Genomic DNA, 27,057 nt, shown 5'->3' with positions numbered 1-27,057 from the left:
GATGCGAAAAGGGCACTGTGAATTTTGAATCGATTCGATTCAACTTTTGGCATTGCGGATTATATGGCTAAAGCTATGCCCATATTGAATTTCATGCAATTCAGTTCATAACTAACGGAGATGTAAAAGCGATCGAACATTTCTAAACAAAGTTATCGTTCACACGGGCAGATAGATGGACAGACAGACAAAGGAACAGCCGGACAGACCAACCGGCAGGCGACAGATAGCAATGCAAAATTATAAACGATCTCTAGGATCGTTAATAAACGGCAAAAGTGTAAAATTATGGAACATGTAAAAAACGTTTTTTTGTTTTTTTTACAATAACTTTTTTTGTAAGCGGTACAGAAAAAATTCCTTCCTTGGTACAAGACTCGACACCATAACGAACCAAATAGCGGAAAAAGTAGAACAATAGCTCTTAAGATAAAGAACTAGTAGCGTCGCAAAACGAGCGGACGGACGGACGGACAAAGTGGCCACAATAGCTCATTTTTTTTGTGGAAATGCGCTAAAAAGAAGTGTATTGAATAACCGAAAAAGTATAATAACAAGAATCTGAGAAAAGCGACGATCACCAAATTTATGTACAAGAGATCAAGATAATGAAAAGCAGGGAGGAATTTCGCAATTACAGAATTTGATAAAAGGCTAGTATTACCTTATTCCCATACAGTTTTTCTCAAGTCTGCTTAAAATTCCCGTCATGTTCTAAATTTGTCTCAATGAGCATCCCATGAGCATCCCTCAAGTTCTCCTCAAGGTTATTTCAATTTTGCCTTTGAATATAAATTTCATGTTCAAAGGTTTAGTTCTCTTCCAGTTCCCTTCAAGTTCAATCAAGTCCAAAGGTTCCATCCTTAAAATTTATTGTTCCTCAAGTTATTTTCAAGTGCTTCTGCATTCTCCTCAAATTTGCACATTACATGTTCAAGTTCTCATCAAGCATATGAGAATAATTTCTCAAGTGTCCCAAAAATGTGCTGTTTCCTTGGAGTCGTTTGAAAAACGGATGCTTTTCTAAACTCCGCTCTACGTTCCTTATAGTCTGCGAACTAATGAATTAGGTATCTGCAGTCTGCACCTATATTCCAGTGGGTGCGGTAAAAAAATACTACCGCCCATTTGACTTTTTCAGACCACGGAAATGGATCAACTAAGAAGATGAATATTAACATTTATCAAAATAGTGTAATTTTTTCACAAAGAAAATATATTTGACGATTGAAAAATAATCTCAATTCATAAGGTTTTTCCGCACACACTGTTTTCCAGGTTTCACGCCCTTTTAAACTTATATTTCTTTTGGACCCCTAGGCTATAGTTTATTTTTACTTTCATTGCCTTAAACTTCTTTATCACTCTCCCTTTTTAAATTTATTCCCGAAGTGGACTGCTGATTCGACAACAATGACAATATGCGGTTGACCGCAAAAATCTAGCTAGAATGCTATCTGCATGGTCTAGGTATTAGGTAATATAACTTTTAAATCGCCTCTAACATCTTTCGTCTTCAATTTCGCACGGTTATTAGCTTTGTGTTCCGCTTTGTTAAAAAAGCGCTTTTTTTTTGCATAAGACAATTACGTAAAAGTCGCTACGAACTCCTTTTCATAAGACAAGTAATAAACCTTAAGAATAGTTTTATGGCCAATTCGTTTAAACGGCATTTGAGTGTAACGCCTAATATTTTAGGTACACGTGAAAGATACGGAAAGGATCAAAGGGACGATATATCAAAAAGTCATTTTATAAAGTGGCAGATAATTCATGATATCATCAGCACTTTGTCTAATAACTTCATTTTTCATAGTTTACGTTGCATAAATGCTTGAACCTTCCCATTTTATGAGATTCAAAAATGCGCACTAATTAGGATACAATTTCGTTGAACTTCTTCTAGAAGGTAACGGGTCAGTTTCCACTCCGGTTTATACTCTTGCACAAAATGACAAATCAAAGTATGCTCAGACACGAACATTTTCATGTGGAGATATGTATTTTCAGTATTTTCTCCACGATGCTTCAACTTTTACGAAGAGAAAGCTTACATGTAATCAACAAATATCCAAAAAAACACTGTTTATGATTGTGATCTCTGCATTACTTGCTCAACAAGACCAAAACTGGTGAATATTAGAAATTATATTTTTCCCCCAAAATTTGCGACCCCTAAAATTTGCCGCTCTAGGCGCGCGCCTATAGCCCGCATTATAGGAAATACACTCGTGAGCGGTTACACGACTTTACAAATTAAAAGAGATCTAGATACCGGGTGTTCAATTAAGCTTGTAGCAGTTATTTATCTACTGTGTGTTCATAAATTCCGGTATGAAAACTGAGAGCTTGGTTACATTACATAATGGCATTTAATTACAATGCAAATAAAACGGCCAAATTTACTTACAAACGAATGACAGTTGTTCTCCAGGTCATTCGACGCTTTCATGGGCAAAAAGTAAAAAATAAAATGTCCGATAATGAAACCCGCTTTTATCTCAAGACCTATTACTTTGCGAGAGAAAACAGTATTTCTCAATAGATACTTTAATTAGAATCTATAGGCCCTTTTACTTCCGATGCAGAGAAAACGGTTTCTCCTGAATGAGGTGTATCACTCAAGAAGGGATAGAGCAGATTCCTTCGTTTAGATGACTAAATTTGGATTCGTGGAAAACTTCTTCAAATGGATTTACAACAGAACGGCAACGGAAAGTCGATCATGACTTGAGTCGATGTTTACACAATGAAAAAAAAAATCAGAACTGCATTCACCGCCGACGGTCTACCAACCTAGCTCCTAACATTCTTGAATGCATTGCTTTTATCAGTTCAAGTCTAAATTTTTGCTTGATAAAAAAATTATAAGAACATAATTTAATTTAAAAATACAATTTCTCCACATAACATGAACATTTTAATGTTAAACAAGCGTAAATTATTATTCTCTAGAAACAATAAATTATAGCCATTTATGTGTCTTAAAGAAAAATGAAATACAAAATCAAATCATCTGCGGCGAGACAAATTCTTTCCTAAATCAACGAATTTAGGCAGTAAAACTTTACTGGGCTACTTTTCCTGCCGCCTGTCACTTTTCCGGCCGCACCTGTCACACCGGTAATGTCTATAATGACACCTGTCATTACTGACAAATTGACATTAATCAAAAGTTCTATATGAAAATTGAAATTTTGTATTGGAATACGATTTCGGATAAAATTTATTACAAAACTCGTCAGTAGAATGACACTACTTGACTCGGCCCCGAAGGGGCCTCGTTCTTCAATATTTACTCGTCAGTAATCTGTCCTGATTTTTATGTTAATAACTATTTCAAATTTCTATCTATATTTCGAGTGAGAATATCTACCTACTAAGCATAAATTTTATACTGTACGGAAGAACTCCCTTCTTGTATTATAGAACTAGGAATTGCTTTAAACGGCTAATGATTGATAGTGTGACACTTTCTCATTATAAGGGTAGAGTAGGAAATGTCTCTCTTCGTACGTATATTGTAAGGCTCCGTTAATAGTGCATCAGAAGGGGGCAACGCATGACTTAATTCAAGCTTATCTATAGATTTCAATAAGGCCATTTTTAGTCATCGAATCATCACCTCATCGAATAAGATCCTTTCACAACACAAAACAATCATCCTCAAATTAAAATACCTAAAACTTTTCTTACTTAATTATGATTTTCTGAAACGATATCGACTGGCTAATTTTGCATATATTTAAGTGATTTTATGTGTTTTTATGTTTTTATGTATAATTATCCACGTAGCTAATGATTAATATTAACTATGCTTATAATGGCGCTTATTACACAATAAATTTTTATTGGGAAATCTTTCAGCCTCCCTTCCCTTTCACCTATTGGCGCCAAATTCCTCGTAATATTTCAACGGCCTGAAAGATGGATACACTGCGCTTAATTTTCTCGGTTTATTTTATTCTTCCTGTACAATTATCAAATTATAGGAGTAGTAAAAATGAATCTGAAATAACCTCCACGTGCCGAAGCACGTGGTTATTTCTGTAACGTGTGTAATCAGAAAGTACGCCGTCCTGAGAGACTGTAACAACAGGAATGCACTCATTTAAGTTCAATAACGTTGGTTTATATTTAAATTAACTGGTAAACATATTCATACACGCATTGGCTAGACTTACAAATATTCAAAAATGTTCAAAACTAAAATTGTCGCACGCTGCGGTACGCAACCACCTATTGTCGTAGGTGGGTATAGTGCATACAAGTAAAAGGTAACAGACCGTGAAATGGCCGGCGATATACCTACCATTAATTATAACTAAGCACATAAAAAAACTATTAATGCACGAATGGGTAAACCAAGTGTGCATATTATTATTGAACAGTCACGATGACGACATAATTATCAGATTGTACGTTACGAAATTTGTCTCCAATAGCTGAAGGCATACCAGGAAGAAATTGCAATTTAGCCACCATACTGTTCGATTCTTTAATTTAATGGAATTGTATTATCTATAATATTTGGCTACCGAATTCCCACACATATTTTTAAAAGTCATCCCGACTGTACAATACAACCGAGAAATGTTTCACTACGCACATTAAAAGCGTTAGAAAATAATAACCGAAATTGGTGCTTAGTTTTTTGCTATAAGTATTTTTTTTAACAAAAATTTCTTTGATAAAAGAATTAAGATAAGCTGTATATTTCAAGTAGCTTTTAAACACAACAAAGAAAAGCATTGGCAAAGCTCCATTAGGTGCTAATAGGACGATATTTTATAAGTTTTCAAGGTGAAAAATAAAATTTGTTTCGGGTGTAGGCTTAAATTTTTCTTGACAAATTTAATTGTTACGCCCTTTATTATATACCCATAGTAGACATAAGAATAGCCAACGCACTTTATTTTTAAAGATCATCTATAATTCTGTACCATTCTGTAAGGGTTCATGGTAGGTACGCGGGTAGCTGCAGTCGGGCCTAAACACTTAACTTGAATTTATTTTTACAGTATTATTTTACACCCTGTATATACAATATCATAAATAAAATTATGTTGGTATCCCTGGATGGGTTTATTGTAATCTGAGGACTGTGGTATCCTAGTCAGCTGCATATATATAAGAGAAGTATATGGATAACCGCCTATGATTGCAATGTGCAAATTGTTCGCCATAAAAGAGAGCTGCCCTATTCCTTAGTCCTGAACTCTGTATTTATGCGCAAACTCCCCAAGTAAATATTTACTTCTCTCCGCCTACTTTTAAGTAGCGCCAATTTCAAATTTCACAACCTATAACTCGAAAATAGGGTTAAAATTTTATTAAACCATTATTGTGTGCAATTACCATATGTAAACACAACCACGCACCATTCGGAAACTTCACCCAGACTTCTATTCGCTTCATGCAGGTTCATATTCACCACAATGGCCCCATTCCACCTGCCGACTCCTATCACTATTGTCTGATCCTGTGATGTCTTTAGATAAGTATACTAGCTGGCCGAGGCCCACCCTCCCAAGACCAATCGCCGCCGAAGCGTTTCTTACCTGTTGACTATATCGCTTCGATTCCCCTACTAGCATCTTCACCGATCAGAGACGACAATTTGAATCTTCCCTTTTTTGTGCCCTCAACATTGTTTTCGGCACACAAGGATTCGGGACCTGCAGTCAATGGCCTACTTGAATGATTTCACTGCCAACTCAAATCAGCGCTCACATGCCACCCAGTGCGTTCTGGTTCAAGGTACTCCGTATCGTTCTGCTTGGAAACTGTAGCATTTTCACGGAGAACTTTCGAGCTTCCTCAGCGGAGTTTGTTTACGTTACACCCTTCAACTTCGAAGGCAAACTTTGTAACGATTTAGAAACTTAAATTGCAATTGAAATAATATACCTATCGGGATTATATCTTGAATATAACATGAAATTGGATAAGTTTGCATCATCTATAATATAAAGTGATACATTACCAATGTTCAAAGAAACACAATTAAATTAAAGACATTTACTGATTTTAAAATAAAATTAACATTGTCGAGTTGGAAATCTTTTAGGTGTTAAGTGACCCCCATATAACTTCGCCCCCATCATGCTTGCGTGCATCCAAATCAATGCAGTCATAGCGGTTAAAATGACGAGAACACAACCTTGTTTTTACATTATCGAATTCCGATAGTTCACATGCTTGCAGTCACCGATTCTTGTTGCTTTTTTCACTTGGGAATCTAATAACAAGTATGGCATAAATGAATTGATTGCAGATAATTGCATTGTAACTTACTTGTGCCATGAAACCGAAGAATCCACTTTCCCACAAGTACCTGCATTTCTTTATTTCTAAGTAATGAACACACTAAAATTGCCAAACATTAGGTATTCCTTTACAATTATTGTGTATCACTTACGTATACTGATTTATATAACTACGAAAGGCTTCTTTACTATTAAAATTAAACAAAAGTTCAATAACTCATAAACAAAACAAACAATTTAACCTCAATCCGTTATGTCAAACTGGAGTAAATGCTTGGTAAATAACACTACATAATAACAGGCAAGCGCATTAGCGCCTAGTTCCCAACTAATGACAGAAGTATATTTCCATCCACTAACGTTGGCGATAGGCGTGTCCACTCGTTTATCCATATACTTCTCTTATACAGGGTGATTCCTATAGTACCTGCCACCGTTTGGGAGCGTATAGGGGGTGCCTAGGGGAGTATTTTGATATAGGACACTTGGGGTCGGAAATCTAAAATAAGGGCGCCAGAACCAAATTTATCTTCTGGAATTTCACGCCTGTATGTAGGCAACCCAACCGACCGACGTTTCGCGCGGAGCGATGCAGAGCGAGTTAGCGCGAGGAAGCGACATGGGAGGGAAGGAGGGAAACGACAGTCAAAAGCAACAACGTTTACAAGCGTTCAACGTGGCCACCGTTGTTCTCAATGCACTTCCTACATCTAGCCAACTATTATTATACTATTGCCATAGTGTTTATTCACTTGATACGCGTCGTTGCAGACGGGATTTCGTGGGTTTAAACAAAATTCTGATCAAGTGTCAGCCACACATCGCCGCCTGAGATCGCTCCGTGTGCACCGCCGGCCGGTTGGGTTGCCTACCTACAGGCGCGAAATTCCAGAAGGTAAATTTGGCTCTGGCACCCTTATTTTAGATTTCCGACCCCAAGTGTCCTATATCAAAATACTCCCCTACGCACCACCTACACGCTCCCAAACGGTGGCAGGTACTATAGGAATCACCCTGTATATATGGTCAGCTGTAGGCTGTCAAGTACATCAAGATGGCGTCGATCGGGCTGCGATATAATATTTCGGCTGATAGCTGCAAGCTTAATGGTTGGAATGGTTTGCCGGGAATCAGGTAAGTTAGAGGCATAATTATGTCATCAAATTCGGGTAACGCCGTTTATTTTTTTATGTGGATGAAACCACCACATCCGATACAGAGTGCGCCAGTGTGGTGTGATATTTAGAATCTGAATGGCACACTAGATGTGACGCAGCCACCACCACAGCGTAGCACCACGTATCTTACTCTAATCACACAGATTATCAAAAACCTTTTGCCATTTGTAAAATTCATTTTCCAGTACATGGAGATGTCATACATCCAACCATTCAAATTTCTGAGCACTTAGAAAAAATGTTCGAGCGAGTTAAATAGATTGAAATCTGGTGACGAAATATTGGGTACGGATTGGAGTTATTTCGCGTTTATAAAACGGTTGGCATAAACAAAGATACAATTTGTCACAAAAAGATATTAAAACGATACTTAATGTCAATGTAAATGTAAACTAAGTATTGAGTTGGTGTAAATTACACAATTGCATGATGTTATAATTAGACATTATGTATAAAACTACATAAAGAATTTGGCCAATAACATTGCAATAACCCAAGACTACTATGAAATTCGTTTACTGGATTGGAATTATCACTGCATATCACCCGCGTCAATCCATTTAAAGATTTCAAAATAGACACCCGAGGTGATTGAGTTGCACCACCGAAGATGGTAGAAACATAGTTAAAGAAGAAGCAATTTGTCGTTCGTTCCCAGGGAAATTTAAACAAGGATATGAAAACGTGTACAAACATTTCGTAAATAATTGGCACCGTTTGCAAGGCACAAGTATTTAGCTTACTTTTCTATGAACAAGATGAAAATATAAATCCTGTATTTAGGTACTTCATTCTAAAAATTAGCAGTATTTGATAGAGACGATCCTATAGTCGTTAGATAGGGTTACTTTAGATGTATGCTTTAATTAAATGCGAACTACGTATTGGGGTTTAAAATTTTGCGCATCCCTTACTAGGTGAATTTATTTGGGGAAACGGTCAAACGTATTTTTGATATCTAAGAGCTTTAGATAGCTGTTTCATCATTGATGTGCGCCATATCCAACACCTGTATGAACACTGATCTCGTTGGACGAAAGAAAAAATAGGCAGATTTAATTGCGTTAGAGGTGAAAAATATCTAAGACTGTAAGGTTCACAATGTTTTCTTGGTTCAGTGTAGCTGATTAAAATATCGTAATTCATAAAAACGACTAAACAGACCAGAAGGATATTTTGGAAAACGGTACACGTGATAATAGCACTAATAGTTATTTATGTATTAAGGGCATAATAGTGCGATGTTTATATTCTCGACGGCGACGAGTTAAAAAAAAAGTTTTAGTCGCCCGAGAGTATAAATATCAGTTTATGCCCGTGGTACATACAAAATTTTATGTTTTACAAATAGTTTTCTTCGTCAAAGTAAATATTCGTTTACAAAATAATTCATTATGTTTGATTAAGTATGCGTGGTTCGAATTTGTTAATGTGATTGAAACAATCCAAACGTCAAACGTAATTTTTTATTATACCTGCATCACAATCTCCGTTTTAAACACTCAAATGCGTGCGAAAAAGGGCCTTTAAAACACACGTGCTTTAAAGTTGCTAAGTAACGATACTTCAAGTATGACTTTTGAAACTGTCATCTGGATGAAATAAAAACTCCTCTTAGGTCGCTTTCTGTAAATGCAGAACATTTCTTTGGCTTTTGTATCTATCCTTTGGTTGAAGCTTTCACAAACGCGCGTAATTTAGGGCATGCTTCCAAATCTGTTCCACTTTTTAATCGCAGCATTGCTTTAAAGTTTTGAATGAATGCACCAAAATATAGAAGATTTAAATACCTTTGACATTTCCTTCATATATGCCAGCATTATGGATGCATTTAAGACTGTATTCGTAAGTAACTTCCTATTCATCCATGGAAACAACTTTTCATATTCTTTATAATAGGCTTTACTGGAGTTGGATTTTACACCTACCAACGTTTGTTTAGATTTTACAACAATCGATTTAATGGGCGGTGTATTATCTTTTTCAACGGAAATCGTTTAATTCACAAAGACGATGATTTTTATAAGCAAACGTCAAGTGACATTTCCATGGCAATCGTGAAATTACGAACACCCAGCCCACTTAGGTAATTAGACATGTATTCGAGTATAACGTCAATATGACTTCATTGTATTTCCTATTTTAAATTATACTGCAGGTATAATAAAAAATACTATAAGATACACGTGTATAATTAGTCTTTAAAGCACTTGCAACGTTAAAGGCACTCCGCTTTGCGTCGTGCCCTTAAACTCGTTGCGCGTGCTTTAAAGACTTGATTATACACTTGTATCTTAATATACTATTAAATAATTCAATTCATCGTGAATGAGCAAGAAGTTCCAGAAACTATACGAAATAAGGCCAATCTTGTGATTTAGTAGGTATTGACAATTAATAAATTGACGTTTCTAATTTTCAATGACCTGCAAATATTTGTTTGTTTTGTCATTAAGTATAAATGAGTTACTATGGTGATACTTAATGCCCTAGGGCATAAAGTGGTACTTTATGCCCGCGTATCACAGATAGAAAATGTGCTATTATAGGTTAGTAAGACAAAGGAAATTTATAGCACCTGGAATTTATGGCTTTATTAAATAGCAGCGATGATCTAGTATGTTGTCTTATCGTCTATAGGAAGATAGCCGAGAAGAGCGCCCCATAGAGGTGGGATGGAATTAGCGGGTTTGTTTATGGTTTTCATTTTCATTTTGTAAAATATTTACTCTAAGATGCCGCACCCCTGAACGAAACTTAGAACCTGGACATTTATGAACAAAAATAAGGAACCGAAATTTGTTTAAAAAAATGAAAAACGGTACCTACTTGTCCCGACATCGAATCGTTGGATCCCTAATTGATAAAATGCTCACAACATTTTTGTCATACAAGGAATTTGTACGACAGTTTTATTTTATTGTTATATTCGCAAAGGGCGTGCCCAACGAATTTCGTGCAATTCTGACTATCTTTGTCGTCCGACCAATAAATTGAGTTGGAATCAATTTTTGGAATTTTCAAATTTTGGATTCGTGAATTTCATTTTGAAGAACGCCGCGATACCAAATTTCGTTTATATCAGAAAGTTTGAATTGGGGGTGCAGTTTTGCCCCCTTCAACCACGCAGATTTGAAATATTTAATTTTTATACCATGTACAGTAATAAATAAGAAGAAAAGTAAGAACTCCTTTTACAATTTTGATTGAATTGCGCCAAAAATAATGTTTTCTTGAAGATACTTGTTTTTTCCGTTCAATTTTACAATTTCATTGTGTATTGAGAAATGTTAGTACCGTTTCCTATTTTATAATTATTATTACAGAAGTCTTACTGCATCGGATACGGCACAATGCTTTTCAAAGAAATGGGAAAGTCTATTTTTCTCAGGTACTAATTGTAATAAGATAATAACTTTGCCGGCGCAAACTGTCATCCTTCACCTTTATGTAAAGCTAAAAAGTTGTGACTGTTGATCCAAATCTTGTAAGATTTGAAATGAGCATATGGAACTAGACAGGTAAATTTTTGGAGTATTTTGGGGGCTTTGGTTAGCGATTTCTGGAAAAGCTTTTGAAGATCTGTTTAGGCATTACTCTATAATTACTGAATTAATGTATAAAATATTGGCAAAATTGCAACACTGTCGGAAAGGTCGGAAGTAGCTAGCTGCGTTGTTTTGAATAACAAAATAATTAAGTCCAATTTACAGGCTTTTTTATTTATGATGTTTCCTATAAATTTAGCAACTATATTGATTTTCGGTGATCTTTTTTAAATAGTACGATAAACATGCAATACAAAGCGCCTTCAACTGCCAGCTTGGAACTTTTTAAGAAAAAACCATTAATATTCAATTTGATTGCATTAAAACGCTTAATATGAAAAATTTACTATTTACTCGTTCATAAATTATGCAACCGCTTGATTTTTTGCATAAATATTGGAAGGTCTTCTATAAGATTGCCCTTTTTCCGCTGACGATGTTGACATGAAACAAATTCGAAACGGCTTTCCTCACGATAACACGCGGTAGGGTTGACTCACACTGGTAGTACAAACCCGAATAAAATTTTACTGCTGCATTACTCTGGTCGAGAGGTTAAACGTGGATCAAATATGAAAACTTGGGTCGCCTTGGTTGCTGAAACGCGAATTAATCCAAAATCTCTCGGAACTTCTTACTTTATTAATTAATTACCCCCTACCTATTTTTAACTTAACCAAATTTAGAAAAAAATTGTAATGAAAATTTAGTGGTCCCGTTACACGCCTGTAAAACGCTAGATAAAACCAGTCAAAGTGAACATTTGACCGATATTATTTTCCATACGTAAATTGTAGGGTTACTATCTGGACGTTATTTTATTTATTGAGTGTGTGAACGCTGCCTTAAGAATAACTACATTACTGACCGCTAAATGTCACTACCTAACAATAACAAAGAAAACTACCTTGCCCTGCGTCATAGAACGTCGGCGTTGCCGTACATTACAACTTTTTTACAGAAAACTTCTCTGATCGAAAGAATCTTTTAATTTCAAATCTATACAGTTTCAACACCTATTCAACATGCAAATTCGATAATGCATACCCTATTAACAATTTTTACGTATAATAATTGACTCGCTGTAGGAACAATTAATGACTTTTTATGTAATATCAAAATATATACGACGTTCCATTTCAAAATATATAAAATATATTTGTCTGGAATCCAAATTCATCCGTTTGGACGTTTTACTGCGAAACGGATGCATCCAAATGAGGTTTTTGCCATCTCTTTCTTAAAACCCATTTGCCAGATAGCTGTGCTTTGCAGGCTGCTTTAGCCTGCTGTAGAGGTTATGACAACAAATCGCGATATATTTCGTTTAGCAACTTATCTGAATAATAAAGTTGAATTAGGAAATCGGCCTTCCATGCAGTGTTGCCATAATTCTCAGCACGGCTTGTATATATAGATGGTTGTGCCTAATAGAAGCATTCAATCAGTTTGTTCTACTATTATATTATAATATTTTAGGCTCGAAGTATTCATGGTAGATATTTACTATAGGACTATAGCGCGTACGCACCTCCAGACGGAGTATGGTGCTTTGCTTATGAATATACAGTACATGCTTGCCAAACGTCACAATGACAACACAGGTAGATTATGTTGTGTTCAATCATATGTAAGTTTGGCATCATTGCGGTGTAGAACAAGAATAGCGTTATCGAAGAATTACGTTTTAGGCTATTAGTTTATAATAATAATAATAATAATAATATTTATTGTGCAGAAAGCTATACACAAAAGGTAGGAGTTCAGCTTATAGCTGTTCTTCCACTCCACCAAAAGCAACTGTTACAACAAATAGTAATTAGACAAGAGGTTACTTATTATGCCTACCTATATCTATACAGCATATAGTTGTAGCAAACGACTTTTTAATTTGTTTCTAATTGTAGGTACACTATTTCCACTTTCTAATATGGACATAAACTCATTTATTAAGCGAGGCGCTAAAATGGCAAATGCACATTGGTACTTAGAAGTACGGTATGGGGGTAAGTATATTATAGAAATACTTATGCCTAGTATTCACACAGTGCAAATCGGACCTTAATTGTAGTAAGTCGTACAGGTAATTTGGATTTTTATGACGTACTACATTATATAGAAGCATGATATATTGAGACGTGAGTGATTCTTTCATTTTAAGGATAGAGTATCTATAATAAAACGGAGTTACATGGTATCTAAAGTTAACATTAAAAGAAAAACGTAAGCAAGAGTTTTGCAGGAGCTGAATTTTGTACTTTAATTCACCAGTTAGGAAAGGGTAGTATACAGCACAACAATAGTAAAAGCGAGTTAATATTAAATTTCGAACAAGAGACCATTTTATAGTAGCTGGCAAAATCTTCTTAAAACTATAAAAGTGCTTAAATTTAACAAATGATGATTGTAACATCATTTTAGTATGTTTTTCAAAGTTCAAGTTACTGTCAAACCATACACCTAGATTCTTTGCCTCTTCAGAGAATTCTATTTCGATATTGTTTATAGATATCCGCACAGTGAGATGTTCAAAAGCACGTACGCGCATAGCACTAGAACCAACACACATAGCTATTGTTTTTGAAGGATTGATTATCAGTCCGTTAGCAGTCGACCAATCAGATATCCGTTGGAGATTGAGGTTGATAGATTGTATAGCTTCATTAATTTTATGTGGAGAGGAAGAGGCGTACAGCTGAGTGTCGTCAGCATATTGAAGTAATTTACAATCGGGAGTAGTTACTGATGGTAAGTCAGAGATGAAAACGATAAACAGAAGAGGCCCAAGGATGCTGCCCTGCGGTACTCCTTTGATGACACTCATTTCATCAGACATCACGTTGTACATCTTGACACACTGAGCCCTGTTACACAGGTAGCTTCTAAACCATATTAAAGCGCTATCAGAAAGCCCGTAATATGCAAGTTTCGCAAGTAGCAATTCGTGATTAATTACATCAAAAGCTTTGCTGTAGTCAAGGAGTATAAGTACATTGACTTCCATTTTATCTATACTGGCTGCAAAGTCGTTGGTTAGTTTTAGAAGAGCCGAGTTTGTGCTGCGGAATGGTCTGAAGCCAGATTGTACATCGGGTATTACATAGCGTTCAACATGGCTATATAACTGTTGATGTACCACTTTTTCCAATATTTTAGATAAAGTTGGTAAAATACTGATAGGTCTAAGATCGTTCATGTTTGCTGGGTTAGAGGTTTTAGGAACAGGGATTATGATAGATTTCTTCCATATGCTGGGCACGACAGATAAAGACAACGAAGTATTAAGAATATGTGTTATATGATTTATGCAATAAGGGGCAATAATTTTTAGAAGTTTTAGGCGAATGTTATCTATTCCGTTCGCGTTTGATGACAGTGAACAGATTATTTTCGTTATGACATCACCACTGACTTCATTAAAAACAAACTTGTTCACGCCACTTTTACTGTTGTTATTAAAGAAATGAATGAGATTATTATCAACAACCGGAGAGACAATAGAAGTTATAAAATGACGGTTAAGATCGTTAGGATGACACAGATCGGGTGGAAGCGATGGTTTGTTTGTTCGATGAATGTTAAATTTATCAAGGTACTGCCAAAGCTTCTTAGGATTGTTCTCGTTCTCCTTTAGAACATACTTAATAAAACTTGCTTTCTCTCTTCGAATAGCTGCAGTAACCAAATTCCTCATGCTTTTAAACCAGTTGAAATCACTTAATGATTTGGTTTTTAAGAACTTTTTATAAGCCTTTTCTTTTAAGCGGATCATTTCAGTTATAGTGTCAGTTATGTAAGGCTGCCGGCATCTCTTACCAATGGTTATTGTCTTATATGGAGCATGCATGTCGAAGAGAAACAATATAGCTTCATTCAAAAAGGATATTTTATCATCAATTCCCGCTAATTCATAAATATGATCCCAATGCATGCTGATACAATCACGAGCGAAGAGTGCAGGATCAAACAAACTGAAATCACGATAGCTTTTCACCTGGTTATTCTCACGAACAGGAACCTTTATTTCACAGTAAGTTAGTCGGTGATCAGTCATATGCAACATGTCAACAGTACCCATATTCTCAACTTCTATTTCCTTACTGATGCAAATTAAATCTAACAGCGTGTGTGAACTAGCAGTCACTCGAGTAGGTTCATCCATTATCTGATGCATTTGAAACATATTAGTTTATAAGACTCCATACTGCATCTGGCTGGAGGTGCGAACGCAGTATAGTAGCACCATCGTGATATAGTACCTTTAATAGTAATGTTAGAATAGAATACAGCAAATTTGCTTAAAGCCTACCACTTTTATTAATTCAGGTCTTTACTACATGAAGAACATGTAAAGAAGGGACTACATAGTATAATGATAAAAGAATTAGAAACTGAAGATTTGAGGCAGATGGCGCCCTCAGTTTATAGAAATCTGGACGAATCGTTTAAGAATTACGATGTCAATTACAGATGATGATAATTATTCAGTCCTGGTTGGTAAGTTTGTGGGACGTGTTTTCCTTTCCAATAATTCAATTATTTATGTATCATACAAATTTCCAATTACCCTCCGTCCATAAGCTCATTTATTACTTCGGAAATAAACGACATTCCAATGTAAAAGGATTTAAGCATCCAGCACTAACATTTTATTTAAGTTAATCATCGCAATTACGCATCGAGCAATTTCACTGCCTATAACGAGGCATTGCAGGTAATAACTACATTCAATTATACCCTGATTCATCCGGCTATCTCTTTATAACGGATGGCAGCGGTCCAAATTGGAAAATTTTTATGGGCGTTATTCTAAACTTCGTTTTCACACATTTAGACAATAATGTAGTCATTTTTATCGTTAATAAACGTAGAAATGGAACAAAAATTCACCGAAAGCAGGATAGGAGAGGCATTTCGCAACGGTGAGGCTGGTATACGTGTATATAATTTATATAAAGAGAAGCTGTTGTGGTATATTTTTGTATTAATTGCGTGAGTGTGCGTACTTTACGCAATAGGTTCCAGTCCCACACGAATAATCTAGTTAAGTTTTTAACACCGAAAATAAATTGTTTTCGAAGATAGTCCACCAATTCTATAACATACAAACAAGAATAATAGTAATAATAATTATTATTCCTCGAGCATATGTTAAACCAACACGCGTTTTAGGATCATGACAAGACCATTCGTTATATTGCACGCTTGTAGGCGTATTATATGATACTAATATTCTAAAGATTTTTGTGGGACGAGTTCAATGAATGAATGACCAAACGGCGTAAAGAGAATTCGGTACGGCGCCCATTATAGATGTCAGGCACGCGGAATTAATAAAAACGGACATATAGCCGAACACTAGACAGTTAATTGCGGGGAATTGTATAGATTTCGATGACTCACTTGTCAAAAAATCACATCAATAATTAATTTATTTTAAATTGACGGTATAAATTATAACTACCATAAATTAGGTACATCAAAATAAGAGTTTTATTACTTCTCATAAACACATAAACACTATTCTGAGGCGTTTTAAGTTAATTACACAAATTTATTTTTATATTAAAATAAAATTAACAGAAATGAAATCTCTTTTTGAGTGCTCTTCGCGATCAAAGAGTTATCATTTATGTCATTTAAAGGGTGCAGTAAAGTTTTGTAATGACTCTATCATGTTTTATTTCAAATATCGTACCGTTTTCCGACATAATACAACATCAGAATTTTCCGTTTGGTTCGATCAAAGTATCTACATTCTACAATTTACCGCACTGAGAACTGGTTTTTCTTGGGGTGAATTGAGGTGAACACGAAATTCTGTATCATGTACAGCAAAGTTCAAATTTAAGGCCAAAACTCTTCTAGATTTATCACGAAGTTAGTCTCATATATAACTTCAAAATAGACTAGTACAATGTTGCTCCTTCCCATTCACCTAAATGTGCAAGCAACGTGCAGTTAATTTATTTATTGAAGAGGAGAAGTTAGCCCCCTCAAATTTCTTTCTTCTGTTCTTATGTGGGCGTGCGAATGAAAAATCAAAATTGCGGATTGTACCTAAATGTATAAATGATAATGTCAGGAGTGTAGTTGGTAAAACTAGCGATATTACTTTCGCTGTTGTCGTTGAAAATGATGTGGAAAATTTCAGACTTATCAAGCTAAAATTCTCTAATTATTTATCTAAGCGTATTTACGTGAATGGGCTGGTTGCATATTTTCGATGTAAAGTTATTTTCTAATTGCCAAGACGAGATTGTTGTGATACCCACCAGTGTTCGAAGATTCGCAAAGCTTGTATTCTTATTTTGTTTGTAGTAAAATTGTTCCACAAACCGCCTAAAAAATCCGCAAGATCCTAGAAATCAAACGATGTTAAATGTTTACACTTTCCTTTTATTGGTATCTGGTAACACCCACTCATAAAGTCCAAAGAGGTAAAGTACTTATTACCGTGCAGCTAATCAATAATTTCATCAATTAACGGCGTTGTTACGTTTTGTTTCTTAGTTATCCCATTTAGACGACGGTAGTCCACACACAAGCTTTTCCACCCATCCTTTTTAGCAAGAAGCACAACGGGACTTGCGTACTCAAAATTCGATTCCCGTAGTACTCCCGCATTTAAAAGATCATCTCATGTTTTATTAATTTCATTCCGGTCCGAATACGACACACAATCTAGTCTATATTTAATAACCTCTTTACTCGTTAACTCGTTTATATAAATCATGTCCGTATACCCTACTCCCAGAAAAATATCTTTTACCAGTTTGCTCAGCTGCGCTCCTCACTGACCTACCTGTAGGTTGTCGTTGGTTACCAAATTGTCTTCATACGCTTTCTTGATTTGCAGTATAGGCACGGATATTGCGTTGGTCAAGGCTACTACGTCCGACATCACTCACATTCTGCCAGAAATTAAGTCCTCTATGATTGTATGAAAACTAAAGCTGTATGTTTCAGTAGTTTTCTTTTTATAAATTTCTGCATAGGATTCCAATTCATTAACTCAGCTATTTCTTCTAAATCTCTGATCCATTTTTCAACAGGATATTCTTTTTTTCCCTTCAAGTGGTGGTATCGTTTTTTCAAAGTTTCTAAAGTTGAGACTAAATCTTTCACTTGATATCATTGTAGGTTCATCAGACTCGAATTGTCGTATTATGCATATTACCATCCTCACAGTATTCCTTCGTAAATCTTCTTCGTCTGCTAGGCCGTCTTCAGATACGTCGTTATTTTCTTCGCCATGATTACTGTACGAGGATTAGAAAGAGGACTTTTGTCGTAATAACCATGCCTTTGTCGTCGTTATACTTTTCCGTCAATTGTGGAAACCCGAGGCATTTGCATGCATTTTCCTGTGCGTCACAGACGGGATAAGATACGTCTGAATTCTACTTATACTAAATAAACTGAGTTACATTTGAATTTCTCTGAACAATCGTTTACATCGTTGCGTGTAATTTATAGAATTTTGCATTAGAATATCCATTCAAATTGTATATTAAATTTTAGAGATTTTTCAATTTCGATTCGAAACTTATACTGAATTGTTTTTTGTATTGTGTACATTATAAACTATAACGTTTGCATCATAAACAAAGCAGATGATGTTACCTGCATTTGACAGTATTTATGATTTCAAGATATAATTTAGGTAAGGTATCGATTTTCATTTTGACGGGATATTTAAAATTGGCGCTTTATCTGAGCAAAACGTTCCCAATTTTTCTTGTCATAAATAAAACCAAGTTTTAGATATACCAATACCACATTGTTTATTTTCTGCATAACAGGTCTTTATATAAGCAAAGCAAAAAGATTAATTAATTGTTTTATACAGCGAGTTAATAAGGAGCAACTACAAGTCGATGAGTCAGTAATCAATGTGGACGTACTATTTTCAAAGTTATACATTGTAATACATCACAAAATGACTACTTCTTATCGTTCGGTATGACTGTACGTTTTGCACGGGAATAAATTCAACTGATCCGTCACGAGACGTTTCGAGTATTCATTTAATCCGTCACGATACTTCAAGTATCATATACTTATATTTACTTGTATTATTCATTGTCTTTGAAATTGACTAGTATACACATTTAAAGCGTATTTAATAGTTTCGCGTTGAATAAAATGGGGTTAAAATGATTGTTAATTGTACGTGTCGCATTTAAAAGGTATAAGCGATGAAACATAGGGCGATCCGATAGCTGAGTTGGTATGACTGCGGCTTGCGGATTGTATCGGTCGATGAAGCGGGTTCGAACCCAAGCACGCATTTTTTACAAGACGTTCGTTACATGTATACGATTTTTTTTTGTATTGATTATTTTAACTAAAAATGGAATAGGTACAAAGAAATACTTTATTTATACGTATCGATATGTGGTTTAGCGGTAGGCGAAAATTTGAGGCGAGAGGAAAGCTTGTAACTTAAACCATAAGAATTAGTCACTTCTGTCGGCACTAACAAATGCGACATTGTAATTTTTTATTTTTACTGCGTAGTATGCTTAATCCTTATTTACTGGTTACCCCCTCAGCACCGAATTCAGAGAAATGGAGGTTCATCTTATTAAGGTTTGCAAAGTTTTGGAAATCGCGAGAACCGCCTCTGGTGATGGTTTTGCTGTTGGTGTTCTGATGGTTATTGGGGTGGTTTTTCTGGAATAATGTAACTCAGGCAATGTGAGAATCGTACAAGCAAAATGTCCGGTATTCCACATTTCGCCTGGTTTAACAATATTATTGTTTTGGAAATATTCTCAAATCTCAATGGATCAAACGTGTGCGCGCCCTATTACGTGCATGCAAAGATAAGCGGAGTGCCTTGACCAAGGAGCAATCATAAAGCAACGTTAAAATGATAGCGCATTTATCAATTATTATTATTATTATTATTATTATTATCCCTCTCTTGTTTTGGGCCCTCAACAGGCATGCCGCCCAATTACAGAGTGACCCGCATAATGCTATTTAGAGGTGCCTCTGCAGACACGTGCGAAGATTTAATGTGCCTGGCGAGGCCCCAATGTCTTAATTATTATGTGGAAACTGTGCGCATATATGCCACATAAAAGGTGAAATAATTGTCTTCGGTTTTGATGTGCTTGCAGTTTCTTATTGAATTAAAGTTACGAGGAAAATTATCTCGACCAAACAAAAATTACTGTTGTTTCAAAATAACTCGATTTCTATGAAGAAAATTGAGTTCATCCAAAACCCCGTTAAGAGTATTATTGCTTTAGCAGAAGTGAAAATGTCTGCTTTAGTTTTCAATTTAAGCTTAATTTAATACGAGTAGAAGTTTAATTATTAGGATTAACATAGATGCCCTATTTATGATATATATAAGTATATGATATATGACTATGTCCGGTCTTTCATGTTGCCGTTACATTTATCGGTCAGTTGATTTTCACGATTAAAATGTATTCAAATAATAGGTCATCTATCCGACAAGTTTAAATGCAACATAGAAAGACCTACCCTAAGAATTATAAATCTATGTAGGTACGGCAATTACAGGGGGTTCGTCGACCACTTCAAACTGGTGCTTACGCTATCATCATTGTTCATCCATTAAGCAGAAATATCTCTGCATGAAAGAAAAATGTTTAACCGAAGCATAAATAAATTAAGACAATTTTGAACATGTAAATTTAAACTATCTGACTAAGTATATAATTCATTGCTCGAATACACCAGAGTACCTACTACTATGGTAAATTGCCGAAAAATCCACTAAATTAACATACCTAATAGCGGCGTATTTCTTTGCTAGGAGACGAATGCACAATTAATAATATTATGCTTAATTAGTTAATTCTTAACCGACTCGCTTACCGTGAACTTTATCGCAATAAATAATGAGTTTCGTCGCAATATTTGTATAAAATAACGTGAACCGATTCAAACTTTGCGAACGTAACCTTATTATTGATGCGGAATTGTTAATCAATCTCCGGAACGAGCGCCAATTAAATTAATTTTCGGATTCTGACATTCTGGAGTCACGTTCCCTGCTTGATATAAAAGTCTTAAATGCCGAAGGTGGTTTTAATTGAACTGCAAATGCTTCAATTAACACGTAGATGTAAGCAAATAAATAAATCGTAATTAAACCCTAATTTATTCCGCAAATTCATGTGAACACTTTATGACTATGGTTTCCATTATCGTGCACACAAAGTATCCGCAATAATCATTTGTTCATTTATTATTCCATCCATATTTGCATGGGAGGGTGAATCAAATTAAACCTGAAATAGGAAAACCGATTAAATTTTATTATCACTTAAGAATCATGCCATATTTAAGGTATCTCCAAACGTAAGGTTTTCCTTCAAATTAGAATAACTATTGTTCGTTTAATAATAGACCCACAGCTTGAATATAATACGCATATTGTACGTGTTGTATGTCCATAGAATGTGGAAAAGTTCGATGCATGTGAATGGGATATATCCAGGTGTGCCAGAGCTTCTGACAATCGGATATACCATGAATATTCTTATTCTATGCAAAGATGTTCTAGAGGATATTCCATGTATCCATGTACATTCTGCGGCCTTATGGCTCAATGGTAGAGCGTTGAGTTATAAATCCGGAGGTCGGGTGTTCGAACCTGGGTTGAGGTGAATTTTTCATCTGTGGCAGAGATGGAAATTACCTTAGACCAGTTTCGAGCCTTCTGCCTGCTACTCCGAATTAGGTTTTCCTGCAGTTTTCCTAATTCGTAAGGTAAATACCGGAGTAGTATAGAACAACTTAAGACCTTCTGCAGAGGCACCGCTAAAAAGCATTATGCGGGTCACTCTGTAATTGGGCGCAAGCCTGTTGAGGGCCCAGAACAAGAGAGGGATAATAAATAAATAAATATCGTAAATGTACCATGTTCATTTAGTTAATGCAAACATGCGCAATGGTATATATTTCATGTATGTTGTCAACGTTCAGAATGGATGTGTCATACATGTTCCTCTAACTTCCGGAAAAATTCCTGCTATCTATTCATAAATAAATTTATTTTATAGTATGCACTTCTCCTGTTTATTAAGCCTCTGTATCTCTTTTGTGTAATTGCATTAGTCTATAACTATGGGTGCTCTGAAGCAGCAAGCAGCAGTAACAGCCTAGATTTCGAAGGTATCCAACCTATGCCAGTTGGTGGCAGACGTGTTCCTTGTACGTTGGACCATTTACAAAAAAAATAGTTTGAATTGCAACTTCACTACGTTCTACTTCGATATGGACTACGCCCCTTCTTCTCATTATTTATCGTAGAGAGCTGGTAGCGAACGGAAGTTCAATCACGACATCAAGTTATTGAGAAGCAACTTCGGCATCAATCGCCTTGTAGGCGAAAAGGTCTTCAGTTACTTAGGGCCCGTGCGTTTCCAACATGGTACCTACATACGTTTTTATACATGTTCTTTTTAACGTTTATTGGCTGACTTTCATTAAGAATTTGCGTAGATTTTCATGTGTTTTATTTATACATTTAGATATTTGGAGATTATTTCCAGTGTCAATAGTGTAGGAACATTTCAAATCGACCGAGTTTAGATTGTTATCGACTTCTTCATAGTTCCATTGACCTTTAGCATACATAAGGTAAGTACAGCCGTTTTTTTGTGTTTGATATATGCATTATTTTGTGTGCAAGTGGTTTGCGTTTTCCGCATGTCAAATTGATCTGAAATAACTCTTCGTTATTTTGGTTGGATCGAAACTAAATGTTATAAAAGTTCAATCCCTACTAAAGTGTTTCATTTTTTTATTTTTTTTATTTTGCCTTTATTTTTGAGTGGGCGGGGTTTCAGCCAAGGCTGTTTTTCTCTCTCAGCAGGTACAACTCGGAAGAAAGAAAATCCGTTGGCACAGTATTAAAGATATCTGGTTCAGTTTCATGTTTTACTTATCCTTTTGGCGGCTAACCGACATTTTGATAGCTGTAGATTACGTAATGACTTTGAAGATTTTTCCTGGCCTTTTGAAAAATGCAACCGAGATACCGCTACATAACGGCAAACAGTTTGCTATTGAGATACTGCACCGGATAGAGGAAGATAACGATTAGGTACTCGAGGAATATTTGATTTTCAGTCGCGAAGTCCGCACATGCGCTCCTATTCATTACAGGGTGTACATTCTCAAGGCCACAAAGCCGCTCACGTAGGGTTTGTACCAATTTTGTTGTTGTTGAGTTTATGTGCCTTACATCGCAAACCGCAAAGCTCTAGCTGTCTTTTCTGAAAATTAGAAAATAAAATGAGGGTAGTTTCATGTGGACGCATTTCGCATCTCCTGACTCAATTCGGAAAGTTATGCTCCTAGTGCATGAACAGAGATCGGTCGAAAAAACCATTTTTTCATAAATTTACGGAAACCGACAGTTGAGAAAAGTAAGACTATTAAAGGAAATACAATTTTCGTCAGTCCTATTACAGATGAAAGCCGAACTTTTGGTGACAATTACACAGGGCGTTCCATTTTCGACAATTTTATAGGGCATCTCCGTAATTGTTAATAATGTCAAGGAGTGCCCTTTTTGGATCAAACTTCAAATGGTAAAATAAAAATTTGAACATTTTCGTCGAAAGCGAGGAAAACTCAAAGAATTGTCACTTGCAGATTGTTCCTATATATCTTCTCAGTTAAAAAAGATACAGAAACGTTTGTTTCAAGTGATTCATTAAAATTTCAAAAAATATATTTTAAAAATTTAAAAAAGTGATTCAAAATATTCAAAGATTTAAAAAAAATTTTGTTAATTGCTCTTTTTTGTGTTATATTTTTGAAAAGAAAATTTAATATACTATGTGTTTGGATTAAAATCGATAAGGGCCTCCACTTAAAAAAATGAAGTTAGGTCCAGTAACTTACCTGACTCCGTATACTTATTCTAAAAACGGTAGATTATTGAACAATTTATTAAAAAAACATTTTTCTGTATCTCTTTTATCTAAGAAAATACAGAGTCAGTTTGAAATTGACATTTTAAGATTGACCGAAAAAAATTACGCCTATACCACTTTTGTGATAGTACTATGGAAATACTCTGTGGATGTGTCGAAAATGGAACACGCTGTAGATAAACAAAAAAGTTGTTGTAATAAAGGCCACCTTAAACAATGCGATTTTTGGGCACAACAATAATGCGTTGAAACGAACCCATGATGTCGCTAGGAAGAGCACATGAACTCTGTAAGAATCTTTGGAAACGTCATAAAGAAATTATGGCAAGAGCAGCTTCGGAACGAAGTCTAGGTGCTATGGAAGGAAATAAGATGTGAAGAATTGCATACGATTTTTAGCAGGGAATTTTTTGCCACTCGGCTCGCATTCGGAAACCACATATTCAATAGCCCCTGATCCTTGAACTCGTAGAAATCGATTGGTGAATGTTTTACATCGCCGTCTATATTCGGTTCTCAAGTTAGATGAGAAACAGACGGACAGACAGATGGACATAATCATCGCATAAGGGAAATTCCCTGGGAAATTCCCTTTAAAAAAAATTACCCTAAAAACTACTCTCGAATGGCGGCGCTATAGACCCCTGAAAATTACTTAGGACGTCAATGTTCTTTTACACAAATCACAAATTTGCGCAATAATAAACAAACAACAAATAAAGACCAAAGACACACGCTACGCAGCGACACAGGCAGTCGATCCAAACAGGCTAAACTTTTTTTTTAATTACATACAAATTGTTCACAATCCAAAAATCCAGTCTTACACTTCAATTCCCAATTCAAATTTGCACAAACAACACAAATACTAAACTGCGTTCTTCTTAGGAAACTCAATTTCTTTACACACAATAATACAAACTCTACTATTTTCTTTCCAGACGACGCGATGTATCAATAAAACTCTTAAATCACTACACTTCATTAACCAACAACTGACTACTCTTGCAAAATACAACTGTCATTAAAAACAACCAAAAGCGTTCACTCCTTTTGACTCATGTACACAAATTCCCATTAACTTCAGCTACGTGCAGAACTTCCTAATAACCACGCATATCTCTAATCTAAAGCGCGCACCTGCGACAATATCTGTTTACAAAATTAAACAACGATTTAGCGATTAAAAAAACTCTTATCGCAATCACATGAGTTTGGAAAATGCGCCAAAAATATAAAAGGCGTTATCTAGCAATTTCAAGTGATTTCAGGAACACATTAAGTTAGCTGCTTAGCGCCTTCTGTGCACTTTGTTACGCTAATAAGCTCTCAAGAAACATAAAAAAAGGACCTAAAAGCCTTAAAAAGGGTCTAGGGATCCAGTATATTAAAAAAAAACTTTAGGACAGCGTATGAACGCTCTAAGAATGCAACACAATGCCCTAAAAAATTCCTTCTAATGGTAACCTCTCCAGAATTTAAGATTGTTCTACCGCATTCCATAACCATGATATCTTAAAAACACATTCTAAAGCTTTCTCTACTTAGAAGTGGGAGCGCTAAAAAAACCTGTAATGCGCTGGGAAACACGAGTCGGTAAAGCAAACGAAAATCTTTGAAAATACTAGTTGTTTCTAGAGTTAGGGAGTAGAGAGTCTGTAGAGCCCTGGAAAGGGTTTAAAACGCTATAATTTGTATATGAAGCCCTAGAAAGCCCCTCAAAGCTCGTGAAAAAGAGTTGACGGCCTTCAGGTGGTTCTCAAAAAGGTCATCTAAAATGCTTTTCAAAGACACATAACTCTTTGTAGATCTGTTAAACGTCTTCTTTGCATTCGACGTGGTAAAAGGTCACGCATAAACTTTGAAAAGTAGGTATACAGTTTTGGGAAGAACATAGTAAACTCTGAAGTTTCTGAAAAGGACTTATGCGACTCTGAGAGGGCAGTAAGCAGGATTTAAAAAAGAAAAACGCCTGGAAGACGGTGAACACGATCTAGCTTTGTAAAACGTTTATGCCCTTAGAAACACCCAAAATATTCATTTTCACCTATTTTTTGGGATCCATCAGATCTTGTCTAGAATTTTGGAGAGTATTTCCTATTCTGAACACTTTGCAGAGTTGGGAATACTGAGGCTGAAAAGCTCTGGAAAAGAGGTTCAATATCATGCTATGAAAAAGCACGTTAAATATCAGGATAGGGTCTTAAAAAAAGCTCTCCGAAAACCTTCGATTGTTCGGGAACGCTTTCCAAGGCCTTCTACTACATTCCAGAACCATGGGCCGTTCAGGCACATTCTAGATCTTTAAGGCCTCTAAAGGTCTAGAATGTACCTAAACTAAATGGGGTGGATATAGGTGACGCTGTAAAGGGTTTGTGAAAGTTTGGAATCGGAACAAAGAAATTCTACCAAAAACGCTCTGAAAGGGACTTAAAAAATAGCATGGCGCTAGGGAACTTTAAAGATTGCCTAAGACGCCTAGAAAATATGGTGAAAAGCCCTAGAAGCCTCTTTAATTATAGACCTGGAATGAATATGTAAGTATTCAATACTTTATAACACAATTCATACGCGTCTGAAAAGCTTTTGAAAGCCCTTTCCCAGCTTAGGTTTTTTCCAGAGCTATATAGGAGCCGTCGAAAAGGAAAGAAAGGCCTTAAAAGCTCATTAGCAAGGGGCTTCCAGTGATACAACTTGAAATAGTGGTTGCAAGTGTAGAGATAATTATGCATCATTTTTTATATCTATTATGATAGACAGTTACGAAATAGCCCATATTCCACAATAGACAAATACCGATGCGCAATTGACACGTTTTGTTATTGTCCGTGTAAGATTTTAATAGAAAATAAAGATAAACTTTAACAGGACAAAGTGGGGAAGAATAACATCTGAAAATTTAAAAAAAATTCTGGTATAAGATTAAACGCATACTTATTCCAAATTGGCAGAAAGATAAACGAAAGATGATGGCAAAAGCAGATATTGTTTTCTTTTATTATTCCTAAAGTATTACACTAACTGTAAGTAAAGTCGGTTGATCAAGTCTATTAAAAAAGAGGTACCAAACACGTTTTCAAATTAAGCACAAAACGTACTACATCTCAAATTAAAAGCATTTGAAACT

General features: G+C 35.6%; 1 protein-coding gene across 9 annotated transcripts in view; it reads right to left on the bottom strand.

Moving 5' to 3' along the window:
- The window catches only part of LOC116170264 (voltage-dependent L-type calcium channel subunit beta-2), a 272,421-nt gene that overhangs the window by 51,240 nt on the left and 194,124 nt on the right, over positions 1–27,057 (bottom strand). The window lies entirely within an intron of this gene.

This window comes from Photinus pyralis, unplaced genomic scaffold, assembly GCF_008802855.1.
Source record: "Photinus pyralis isolate 1611_PpyrPB1 unplaced genomic scaffold, Ppyr1.3 Ppyr1.4_LG5, whole genome shotgun sequence".
Lineage (NCBI taxonomy): Eukaryota > Metazoa > Arthropoda > Insecta > Coleoptera > Lampyridae > Photinus > Photinus pyralis.
This window is presented reverse-complemented; position numbering and strand designations above follow the sequence as displayed.